The following is a 12,432-nucleotide window of genomic DNA, read 5'->3' as shown; positions in this document are numbered from 1 at the left end:
TTGAGCAATATATAATGACTTGGTATTTGACATTATTTGGTTGTTCTAGTTTTGCTTCTTATAAATTTGAGAATTTATAAATAATAGTTCACAAAAAACAATTACTTCATAAACAGTGTGTAACTGCTGAATTACTGGCACTTTCAACATACTGTAGCGGTTTGCAAGCCCAGGTCAGGACTCACAGGAAACTGAGACTATGAGAGGAGGGGAATTGGATGATCTGTAATACTTGTATGTACGAGATTGCACAAAGGACACTTCTTTGAGGAAGTTAAGACACTGCTTCTGGGGGCAGGAATTGTGGCATTTGGCTTCTGCTAGAAAACACCCCTCATTATATCTTTTGCCAACTCCCACTGAAAGGGTCCATAAACACAAGGAACCACTCTTGGGGTCTTAGGAGAATTGTTAGGGTGACCTGGTCACTGATGTACATTCTGTTTCTGTGGTGTCAAGAGCAAGTAAAGCACTGCTTACTTTACTGTATGTTGCCTGAAACATTCTGAAAACTCATTGAAAAAAAATATTGTGTGTTTATTTAACTTGTCTTAAAATGAATTATTTCTAATGAAGGTAGCTTTTAAATGACATCATGTGTGATACTACTCCAGGGAGGCATAGTGACGCAGTGCTTATCTGGGTGTTGTTTGTATGTTCTCCCAGTGTTCTTATGTGTATTCCTCTGGGTATTCTGGTTTCCTACCACAGTCCAAAGACATACTGGTAGGTTAATTGGCTTCTGGGAAAACTGGCCCTAGTGTGAGTATGTGTGTGTCACTACCCTGTGAAGGCCTGGTTTCCTCTCCCGGGTGTATCCTGCCTTGCACCCATTGCTTGCTAGGATGAGCTGGATGGATGATACTACTCCAAACACAAAATTCTGTTTCACATGCAAGTTACTGTAACAACATAAGGATGCAGCTAAATTAGCAAACATTGCTGCTCTTTTTAAGATATAAACTATAAAAAGAATGCCCAATGAATGGAAAAGGCTTCAGCTCCCAATGAGGAGGGAGAAAACAAAGTTAGCGAATAGATTAATATTCAACTTTTAATTCAAGACTGGTGCCTTGGGTGTTTTATTTTTCCTGTTCTGTTTGACTTATTCCCAGTGATCCACTGCTAAAGGAACTCTCTGTACTGTGAGGATTGCTTAACATAAACTGTACTGTTTTTTGTGGTATCATAGGTCTTTTAACTGTTCTGCTCAATAGTATATACAACATCTGATTCTGCTAAATAAAGATTACTTCAGAGGAACCCAGAATCTCTTAATTATTCTAATGCTAAAGTGCTCTGAAACATAATGTACTCCTTGTTTTAACATACAGTATATTACATGCTTTTAACAACAGCAATACCACCCTGCAGCTTGATCTACCCAGAATTCAGTTAAGTTAAGAAATACTGGGTCTTGTTTGTACTGGGCCAAGGACTAGTAGGCACTGCTCTTCCCTTTAGACTTGAATTTCCAAATCAACACTCCAATCTAGTGATGAGGGCACTGTATTGAAGGGCGTACTGTCCTTTGGTTTTCCATAAAACAGAGTCCTAACCTGTTTGTCATTAAAGATTATGGCACTATTTGTAAGAGTAGGGAATGAGGTGAATCCCTCCCGTATATAATGTACATTGGGATTCTTTGCTGTACAGAAAAAACATTGTTTTATTGAATTTACTGTATGCATGTTTCTTTATTTTGTAACATTAAATATGGATCTAGATATTGCTATATAAACATTTTTGATGAGTTTATTAGCCAATGGCTAGATGTAGAGACATTGATTTAAAAACTCTCTCATTAACAACTAAGGGGAGATTAATGAGTCAGCATAGCTCACTAATGAGATTCATATCAAGGAGTTCGAAAGGTGCAGCAAAATTTGCTTTCAAAAGATTTTTTCCTAAAGCAGCTTCTAATAATTTGATAAAGGAAAACGTTCTGGGAATTATATTTTGTTTTTGCTTGACCTAACTTTGTTTGGTATTCAAGACAATGATTCACTAGGCCCATTGAGCATTATCCGGTACAATTATACTGACAAATACTTTCAATAAGTCAATAATAACAAATTTTGTAGGGTGTTGTATCTAAGATTACATATTAGAATAAGCTTGCTGTATGGTTCTATTTGATCTTTAATTGACATGGCTTAGTCAGGTATTTTACTTACAAATAAGCAGCAAATATTAAATTCTGCTGTTTCAGTAAGCTGAAATCTACTGTAATCACAGAATTTATCTTAATTTGACAGACCTTGATGAAGGACAGTCATACTCTATATGACTAAGCCAACACAAATGCAAAAAGGTCTGCTTTGTGAACTGGAAATATATATTTTTAATTAAATAATTTGCATTGTACAAGGTCCAAAGATTTCTATTTCATAAATGTTTCAAGCAATTCCAAATAATATTTTGATTTTGTTTGTCAACAATATACAAAATATTCAATATTCTTGTACAGAACACACAAATATTGGTAGATGAAGTTTAGGAATCAGTGCTTTACAAAAAAACAAAACAAAACAACAAAAAAGGCAAAAACTATCACAAAATAATTGCTTAAGATGCCTTCTATTTGTTCAGTTCCAGGAGTGGCAGATTTTGTAATGTATGGCTTTTTGATTTTTGTCTGAAATGTTTTAAATGTTGTTTGAATGGAAAGATACGGAAAGCAATGCCATCTGAGGCTGACAGAATCTTTAGCTGTTAATTGATTAATTGAATTGATTGTACTGTAATAGTGTATCCAAAATTTCCACCGTTTCCCCTCGGAAGTGACACTGCCGCACATTCACAATCTTCTCGGAAAGGTGTTACATAAATACTTTTGCTTTTGTTGGTCCCTGCATTTGGAAATAACATAACATACTTCAGGTACCTGAAGAAGGCTCCATGGCCGAAATGTTGTGTTTTCCTTCTTCTCTTTTCAGCATGGAATAAACCTATTACTTGTTCCTTTGCAGCCTATGCATGCTGACGCAGCTACCAACCCGAACTATTATATTCTAAGAGTACAACTCTTCTGATTACCAATGTCAAAATATGGAAAACAACTATTTTTATTTTCCTGGCATTTAGTCAAATGGAAACATCTAACAAATTTCACAAAGGGTACATTATCACCTATACTGCCAAGTTACACATAGATAAGGTGTCTTGGACAGAATTAACTTTTTGTGAATATCGTTCTTATCGATTCTTACCTCTTTTGCAGTGTATTCAGATGATCTTACTATTTTTGCTTCATGGGTCTCTGCAGATAAAGAAAAATAAAATTTACGGCTGAGCTACTGACCTCAATATCTCTTATCTAATAATATGTAATAATAACTAGAAGGTCAGATCTACTATTTTAACATGTTAGTCGCCATTGATAAAGCATGTGGAGACATACTGTGCTGTAATATCTGCTAAATGTAGCCTTTATTTGTTGCTGGGTTGGGGCAGTTGAAAACAATACAGTTTTCTATCCAAGCTTTATAGGATATGACAAAGTACAGTAGCTTGTCTTAAAACGAACACAGAGACTGGACCTATATTAAATGTAGAATGTGGTTTGGATGACCTTGTGTACAAAAGAAAAAAAACTTAAAGTCAGTGAAAGTTTTTAATGTATGTTTTTTGTGAATTTGTCATAATTAAAATGCAATACAAGACAATTAATAAGAAAAAATAATTTACTGACTAGAAGATGCAACAATTAGATATTATTTCCATTTAGAAATGGTAAGAATTTCTCTGCCAGTGAAAGGGCAGTGACTCAATATTTTTACTTCTGATTCAGACTAAAAATTGAATGTGATACAATAAATAAAGATATGTAAAAATGACATGAATTGTATCCCAATCCAGAAAAAAAAGTTTTTTGTATAGCTTCTAAAGCGATACTGGTTTCAGACCAGTAGACTTCAGTGACACTTTATGATAGAAAAATGTGTGCACTCTGAAAAAAACAAAGAGGTTGTGAACATGTTAACTTCTGTTGAGAAAAAGGGTTAAGGTGCCTTAAAATTAAGGATGCATGAATCGTTCACTCTGGGCCTCTGCAGTTTATAAAGTAACACTATACTCTCTAACCTCTAACCACCTTTGACACAAGTGTCTACCTGAACCCTGACACTAATAATAACCGCTGTTTTATGTATCTGAAAAGCACCCTGGAGATACATACTGAGGTTATAAGCCTTCACAAATGGTTTCACAAATGAAAACACTAGAAATCATAATTTTTCATGCTATTCAACAGTATTTACCCCATTGACCCACTGTATGTGTGTGATCCCTATATTCCTGTGCTTTCTCATTGATATGTACTGGCAAATTCATAAAGGGATAGTCAACTTGTTTCAAACAACAAGGGCAAAGAAAAATATAACACTGAACCCATAAACATGTTCTTAAAATTGAATCACAAGTTATTTTTTAATAATGCTCAAACAATTTGGAATCATTGATTGTTCATGTTAATTTGTTATTCAGCTATGATTCCTGTACTTCATGGGAAGAATAAGAACCTGTGGAATAAGAACCTCTACATACTAGCTCATGTTCTGAAAGCAGCAGGTTTCTGCCGAATGCAGGAACAAGCCTGGAGACACCTACAGCAGGTGCCAGGAGTAGCTGTTGCACCAATAACGAAGAAAACCTGGGCTAACTAACACTCAATCTATTTACAGTGCCTTGCGAAAGTATTCGGCCCCCTTGAACTTTTCAACCTTTTGCCACATTTCAGGCTTCAAACATAAAGATATAATTTTTTTATTTTATGTGAAGAATCACCAATTTTTTTATTAGTTAAAAAAGTTTCAAAAATCCAATAGATTTCGTTCCACTTCACAATTGTGTCCCACTTGTTGGTGATTCTTCACATAAAATAAAAAATTTATATCTTTATGTTTGAAGCCTGAAATGTGGCAAAAGGTTGAAAAGTTCAAGGGGGCCGAATACTTTCGCAAGGCACTGTAAGTTAGAAGCTCCTTCAGTGGTACATTTTGAGAACAGACATACTGTACAAAGCAGCTGACAGTTTTGCAGACCTCGATGAACTGCAGTAAATCCTAAATAATACTTTAATTAGTATCACTATAGAGAGACTAGGTGTCACTCAATATGCACTGTCTGCATTTCATATAGGCCATTTCTTAAAATAAAAATATTGTATATATTTTATTAAATAATATAAAATAAGAACCATAGTAAATCCAAAATCACTTATAAGGAGTTCTAAACAAAAATATACAAATGTTTATTTCTCCATACTCTAGGTTTAATAAATATGAAATAACAAAGATACAGTACATCTCTCTGCATTCATTTAATTGAACTTGATCACTATTTGCTGAAACACATATAACTCATACATCATGTTCTTTCCTTGTGATATACCAGAGAATATACAGTAGCTGCAGATAAAATATTACAGTAGATATAATGACAACATATTGGAAATTATGGCTGAGGAATGAAAGTCACAAAAGGAAAAAAAACTGCAGTGCTTGTGCTATTATTTATTAAATCGTGCTGTGAAATATTGGCATCTGCATGCATTCAAAAGGACTTTTTGTCTTCAAACAAAATTTGCTATCCATTTTGTGGAAGCTGTTTGAAAAAAAATATTTCTAAGACACAGGTTATAATATAATGTATTGCTCTTATAACTAACATATAAGTTCCTATTGTAACGCTTACGGCCGACAAGCACTGTGTGTAAGAGCCGGCGTACCAGAGCGGGTGACGTCACCGCCCTTCCCTGTGATAGCAGGACTACAGCTACTGGGCTGTAGAGAGATCTCTCTTTAGCTCACGGGGCTAGGTCGCTGCAGAGAGACGCGGAAGTCCCGGGTTTGAGCCTCCAGTCGGGATGGGGCCGAACAGATGCGGCAAGGGCGCACGCCTGAGCACCCGTTGCGTTACACTATTATATAGAACTTTTATTTAGAATGAAGCACACTAAAATTAACAGAGTAAAATTAGTAGAGTAAGAAAACATAGAGCAGATTTTTCACAAGACAACATTTGACTGTGTTTTCACTGGGATACTGTAATTATGTCGTAGTTCAAACACTCAGTCATAAAATCTATAGAATATTGAAAAAATGATTAAGGGACTGTCTCTACAAGTTATTATGAAATCCTCCCAATATTTTATATTGTTCCAATATTTCAAAGTCAAGTCTTAAATTTACCTTCATAGCACTGTCCCATAGCAAAAGTAAATTGTTTAATTCTACAGCAATGATTGACTGTATATTTCTGTTCCATTTTAATTTGTGATTTTGATAGTTCTTTTCTTGGGGAAAAGCCTGCATAAATAATAGAAGACATTTTGAAAACCGAGGATGCAAAAAGGCATGGAACTAAATAAAACTTACCAAAAGGCCTACCATTTTACTGACTGTGACTCCAGTCTCAGCTGGTAATTTATTCTGCAGAGTTATTAATGTGTGGAAAACAGAATTCTACCTTCTGGACCAAACTTACATTTATTCATCGTCTTCTTTTTTTACTCCAACGTCCCTGTCTGCATTTTGAATGCAAAACAGCGACATGGGAGCAAGTGATAAAATGTTATTCTTTAAACTCTTCCTGTGGCTCATTCCATTGTGCCATGGGATTAGCCTTGTTGGCTTCTTTGTACTTTTTGAATAAGTAAATGGCTTTCTTTATTATTTTTATACTACATAATTCCTAAAAAAATAGGGAAAAAAGTTGCAAGGAATAGTATGATATCAAATTGTAAAGTAAGGAATTTAGAATGACTCACGATTGCTTTTGAAGAAACATTCTTATTACAAGAAAGGAGGTTTCATCTGTCATTTTGCATGTGGATTATGTAAACATTCTTTATGTTTATACAGTATATTTATTTAGAGTACTCATTGCCAGGATGGAGAGTGGTTTATTTTAAAATTTGTTGCAACATTTGTTGAAAACTGAATTAAAAGATGAAACATTATTCCCATGTACTGATTCACTTTGCCAGGTATGTGAGGCTTATCTCTGCACATCAGATCAGACACATTTAAACACCTTCATCAATACCAAACTAAAAAAGTATTTTCCCCAGCAGTATATCACCCTGCAACTCACAACTGCAAATCTAGTGAAGATAAGCAGGTAGGAGCGTGGATAGTACCTGGATAAGAAACCTCCTGGGAAAAAGTAAGGCTGCTGCTGGAAGGTGTAAAAAGGCACCATCCTCTGGATGAGATGTAAAACCGAGGTCCTGACTCTCTATGGTGATTCAAAATCCCAGAGCATTTCTCAAAAGGAGTAGGGGTGTTACACCGGTATTTTGGATAAATTTCCCCCCGGCCTTTACCAATCATGGCCTACCAAATAGCCCCCATCTATGAAGTGGCTTAATTTCTCTGTTCTCCTCTGTGTGCTGCCATCACATCATCCATGTGGGTGCTACACATTGCTTTCAGTGGAGCTTCCAGAAAAGAGCTATATGAGTTTTTTAAATTTATTATTTACTTGGTAATTACACAGATACAATTTCATGCAATTTTATTATTAATAAAATATGCTAACAATTTATTAAAGATGAATAGTACTACAGTATATACAGTATCGAACATTAAAAGCACACAGAAGAACTACAGTAAATATTCATTAAAAACTGAATTTAATGTGTTTTGGTTGCTATTATTTTTCATACACCTTTGTCTTATGTACTGTATGTAACTCAGGATCAGTTTTAGATAATTTTATTTTAAAAAAAGGTTAAATTCCTATTGTAAGTTCTATATAAAGACACTTTACAGTTTGTGTAAGCCTATTGAACAGCCATCATATAGAATAAGTGGAAGACTGAGTGGAGTGGAAACTAATTTCCAACTTGGTATACAGTATGTGTCCTTGCTTTCTGAAACCTTCAAAAGTTTCATATGTGCATCGGTACTTTAGACTAAAAACATTTCCATAGGCAATACATCATCTACTTTTTCAGGCAGAATTATGAAAACAAGAGTGTGTTGCTTAGGAGAGTGGAAGAGAAGAGTAATATTATTGTGGGCATTGCAGTGCTTTCTGTTTTATTGTGTTTTTCATTGCAGATACAGAAGCAGTTTCCTGAATAAAACCATAAACCCACTTTTAATAAAAAAAAACAGAATAAGAAAACAATAAAAATTGGTTCAGAACATTTTACTGCAGAAATTCAGTTTTGCATAAACAGAAGGAGACAATAATCTGAATGTTTATAAGCTGAGAAGTAAGCTGTCCAGTTTTTGTTATTTGAACTCTAATGTTTAGTTAAAAATGCTACCGAGTTTTAATACTAGAAAGATGAATACAGTAACTCACCCATAGTCTGTAATATACTGCAATTTACTGCAAAGGGTCTAACATTATGCACCCTTTGTTTGATGGGATAGGCTCCGGCTCCACTGCAACCATGAATGGGATGAAGCGCTTAGAAAATGGATGGATGGATGGATTATTATACTGGTTGATGCAGCTCTTGTACTTTTTTATTATTCTGTTATCATGATCAGACTAGCTGAAACTTTTATGTGTCTGAAAGCTCCCAATGTAAAACAAATCGGTTTTTAACGCTACAATAAAGTTTGTGGTTTCAACAACAAATTTCATGCTTGTCAAGATAAAATATCCTATGTACTATTGTAATATACTACTGTTTATTAGGGTAAATATTGTAATGCTGTTAAAATCAATTAAATATAATTTATACTTATTAAAATTAATATATAATTATTGAAAATATTATACATATATATATTTCTTTGATGCCCTATCCTCCAACAACCACCCCCCATCCAAGGGGATACATTAGGGAAATTATGACCCATTTATTCAGTGTAATACCTATGTAATACAGCAAGCATGCAAAAAATGAGATTTGCTTTTACCATACAAATACCAACACCAGCACAATAACACAAAGCAAAAAAAACCTGTAAGCAGTTGCTAAGAAACCTTCATGAAAAGTTCCAAATGCAAAGCCTCCAGACAAAATCTATATATATATACACAAAGAGATGTGAGGAAACACACTGAAAAAAGATGTAGAAAATCTTGAGAAAAGTTCTCCTAACACATACTGTAGCACTACTGTATATTGTACAGTATACAGTACATTACACTACTTGAAAATCAGATATCAAAATTATTGCATTATTCCAGATGTAATTTACTACATAAAACTATAAACTCAATTTTAAAATATACAATATAGAACAATAAGTCACGGATATCAATTAAAATGGTTTGTAGTTCAACACCTTTTCAATTTTTAAGGTCTTAGTTCAGTAAGCCATCTGTTGGACACACTGTCCAACGCATCATGTGTTCTCCACTTCTAGTAACAATGTAGACGGAATGATTACTTTAGGCTGTCTTTATGTAAAGTTGCCTAGCCTGTCATTTTGCAATGTCATCCAGAGACCCATGGAAAAGAATATTAACAAAACCATTGGTACTAAAAACCAGTAATCTGCTGACTTTAATTCTATTGAATTAAAAACTATAAATGACTTTCACACATTTGAGGCAATACTTCTTAAAATAGAATCCAAATCATCCACATACATATGCAGCCATTCAAAATGGGTGGGGTATTTCGCGGTATACCCCGGTGGGCGTGTCGCAGTATCACGCAGTATCACGCAGTATCACGGGGTTCATCGTGTCATTTGACGTCATGCCGTCAAGTATCCGGCATCACCTTGTAAAACCGCCAGGAGGAGCCAATAAAGCTTAACCTCTCATGTACAGTATTTGAGCTTTTAAATTTAAACTGTGTATTACAGCATGTTAATCATCAGTCATTAAAAAGCTGGTATATTTTATGAAAGCAAGCACTTGGAATCTGTCCAAGCCCTCCTTTGTCTGGCATTTTCTTTTACTGCAACGGACATAAAAACTCCCTTGCTTTTTTACAGAGCGTTTCATAATTTCTAACTATGGAAATTATTTAAACTGCGACACTTATCATTCAACCAGAGCTCGAAATATCACAAGGATCCTCAAGAGCACAGAAAAGACTGTATTAAAAGATACTTGTATCAGATACATGAGAATCCAGGCTTTTTTTATCAACGCTTACTTTTCCGTATACCAGATATTATGGAACCACTTCAGAAGGGTGTCAGCCAGTCAGATTCCAGGAATCGGTACTTTAAAGAAAAAATACACACCGGTATTCCATTTCTCCCTAAACATTTTAAGCATCGAAGTCTTTAACTAACATGTGAAATAGCGTGTAAAAAAGTGGTAGTTTTAAGCTTTTCTGCTAATACAATATGGAATCGCGTATCTAAAGAAATTAATAACAATATGATTATATTTGTGTACTGCGACATTTCTTTGAAAAAATAGAATAGCAGTATTATGGACAATTAATTGACTTTTATATTTCTAAATATCACAACATGATAGAATTTAAGTCATTTTAATAACAATGAATAGTCACCTATGCGTTTCAATATAAACATTTATATTGATTTAAATCACGTTTTGATTTAAATCGCAAACGCGTGTTTAAATATATGTGTTTTTTTATTCACAATCAGACAAATGCAACATAAATTGATATCTTTATCTTCTAAGTATCTTAATAAACTTTCAGCATAGCTTTCTCCCCGTTTAGATTTATTTTTCTTGGGATCTTGGGATCAAACGTGGAAAGATTAGAATGTAATCGTTTTTATTTTTTTAGATACATTTTAGAAAAGTGTAATTTATACTAAAAAGCTGTACACCACCTGCTATAAAGATACATATTGTAATACTTTTGGGCTCGGATAGGACAGACACAAGAACTCAGACTTGTGGAGTTAAATCTCTCCGCTGGCGTTTGTTATCGTTTTTATTTTTAAATAAATTAGCATGTTAAAGCGATTTCATTGAGGAGCCTAGCTTTCTTAACTTGTAAGTACTGTACTTTTGGAGGGGGGAGGTGTCTTTTGCTGGAAATCTTGCCCCCTTCTACTTTGAAAATACCTGTGAAACCGTTTTAATTCATCACAGACAGCACTCCCGCAGAGAGGGGGGTTGTACTCGTCTTGTTGTATGTCTTAGCCGGAACACATCATTATATCTCATTTTGTATTTCTATAAAAAAATCGTTTGCCCAGCCTATCACTATTGTTTTTATCCTGTAAAGCGCTTTGAGGAGCACAGCTTTCTCACCACTTAGATTACTTTTTGATACCATCCTTACACAAAGCAGAAACTTCTTGTATTTTCCGATGACACACAAGTGGAAATATTACAGATTTGAATCGCCTTTTTTCTGAACCAGGGAAAATCTGATCATGTTTCTCTATAACAATAATAAAAAACATTATTTTACATATCACCTTTAAAAGTGGCATCTCAAAGCAATACAGTAGATGTAAACCACAGATTACAAAGTAAATACCCAGACAAACGCAAACGCGTTTTTAATAAAATGCTTTTATTAATTCAGCAGAGAGAGAGCATAAAACCTGGGCATAACAGCTGTTCCTTTTTCTGATCACTCACTCTCTGGATACACGTCTCACCTGTCACCTGTTTTCCTAATTTGCTGATTATGCCTTCTGCGATCCACTCCTGCCCTCACACCTAAAGAAGACTATTTTAAATTTCTTTGCGCAGTCCATTGTGCAATTAACCCCTGTATGTGCTGTCCTTAAGGTGATATCACATAAAGGTGATATGTAAAATAATGTTTTTTATTATTGTTATAGAGAAACATGATCAGATTTTCCCCGGTTCAGAAAAAAAGATCTAAAGTATACTAGTTTGTCACTAGTATACTTTTAATACAGTCTTTGCTGTGCTATTGAGGATCCTTGTGATATTTCAAGCTCTGGTTGGATGATAAGTGTCGCAGTTTAAATAATTTTCGTAGTTGGAAATTATGAAACGCTCTACTGTATTGCTTTGAGATGCCACTTTTAAAGGGGATATGTAAAATAATGTTTTTTAATATTGTTATAGAGAAACATGATCAGATTTTTCCTGGTTCAGAAAAAAAGATCTAAAGTATACTAGTTTGTCACTCTTCTCATCCCCTCTTTGCTAAATGGCTTTTGAATAGAGTCACATGAAGAGAGAGGTGAAACAGCCCTACACAGCCCTGTCGCAGTACACGAATATAATTATATCTTATTAATTTCTTTAGATATGCGATTCTTTTAATACAGTCTTTGCTGTGCTCTTAAGGATCCTTGTGATATTTTGAGCTCTGGTTGAATGATAAGTGTCGCAGTTTAAATAATTTTCGTAGTTAGAAATTATGAAACGCTCTGTTAAAAGCAAGGGAGTTTTTATGTCCGTTGCAGTAAAAGAAAATGCCTGACAAAGTAGGACTAAGACAGATTCCAAGTGCATTTTTGCAATTTACGTTGCATTGTGCATTGTGCTGCTGTAATACAGTTTAAAATAATTAAAAGTCTAAATGGTATCAGC

At 34.5% G+C, this 12,432-nt stretch overlaps 1 protein-coding gene across 3 annotated transcripts in view; it reads right to left on the bottom strand.

Annotated features, from left to right (window-relative positions):
- Window positions 1–12,432, bottom strand: part of lingo1a (leucine rich repeat and Ig domain containing 1a) — a 489,573-nt gene that overhangs the window by 219,937 nt on the left and 257,204 nt on the right. For all 3 annotated transcript variants that reach the window (XM_015343759.2, XM_015343762.2, XM_069190614.1), the window contains exon 3: window positions 3,213–3,262. The gene's annotated coding sequence lies outside the window, so the exon portion shown is untranslated. The remainder of the gene's footprint in view (window positions 1–3,212; window positions 3,263–12,432) is intronic.

The sequence above is a fragment of the Lepisosteus oculatus genome, chromosome 5, assembly GCF_040954835.1.
Source record: "Lepisosteus oculatus isolate fLepOcu1 chromosome 5, fLepOcu1.hap2, whole genome shotgun sequence".
NCBI lineage: Eukaryota > Metazoa > Chordata > Actinopteri > Semionotiformes > Lepisosteidae > Lepisosteus > Lepisosteus oculatus.
The sequence above is the reverse complement of the archived record's forward strand: the minus strand, read 5'-3'. Positions and strand labels throughout refer to the sequence as shown.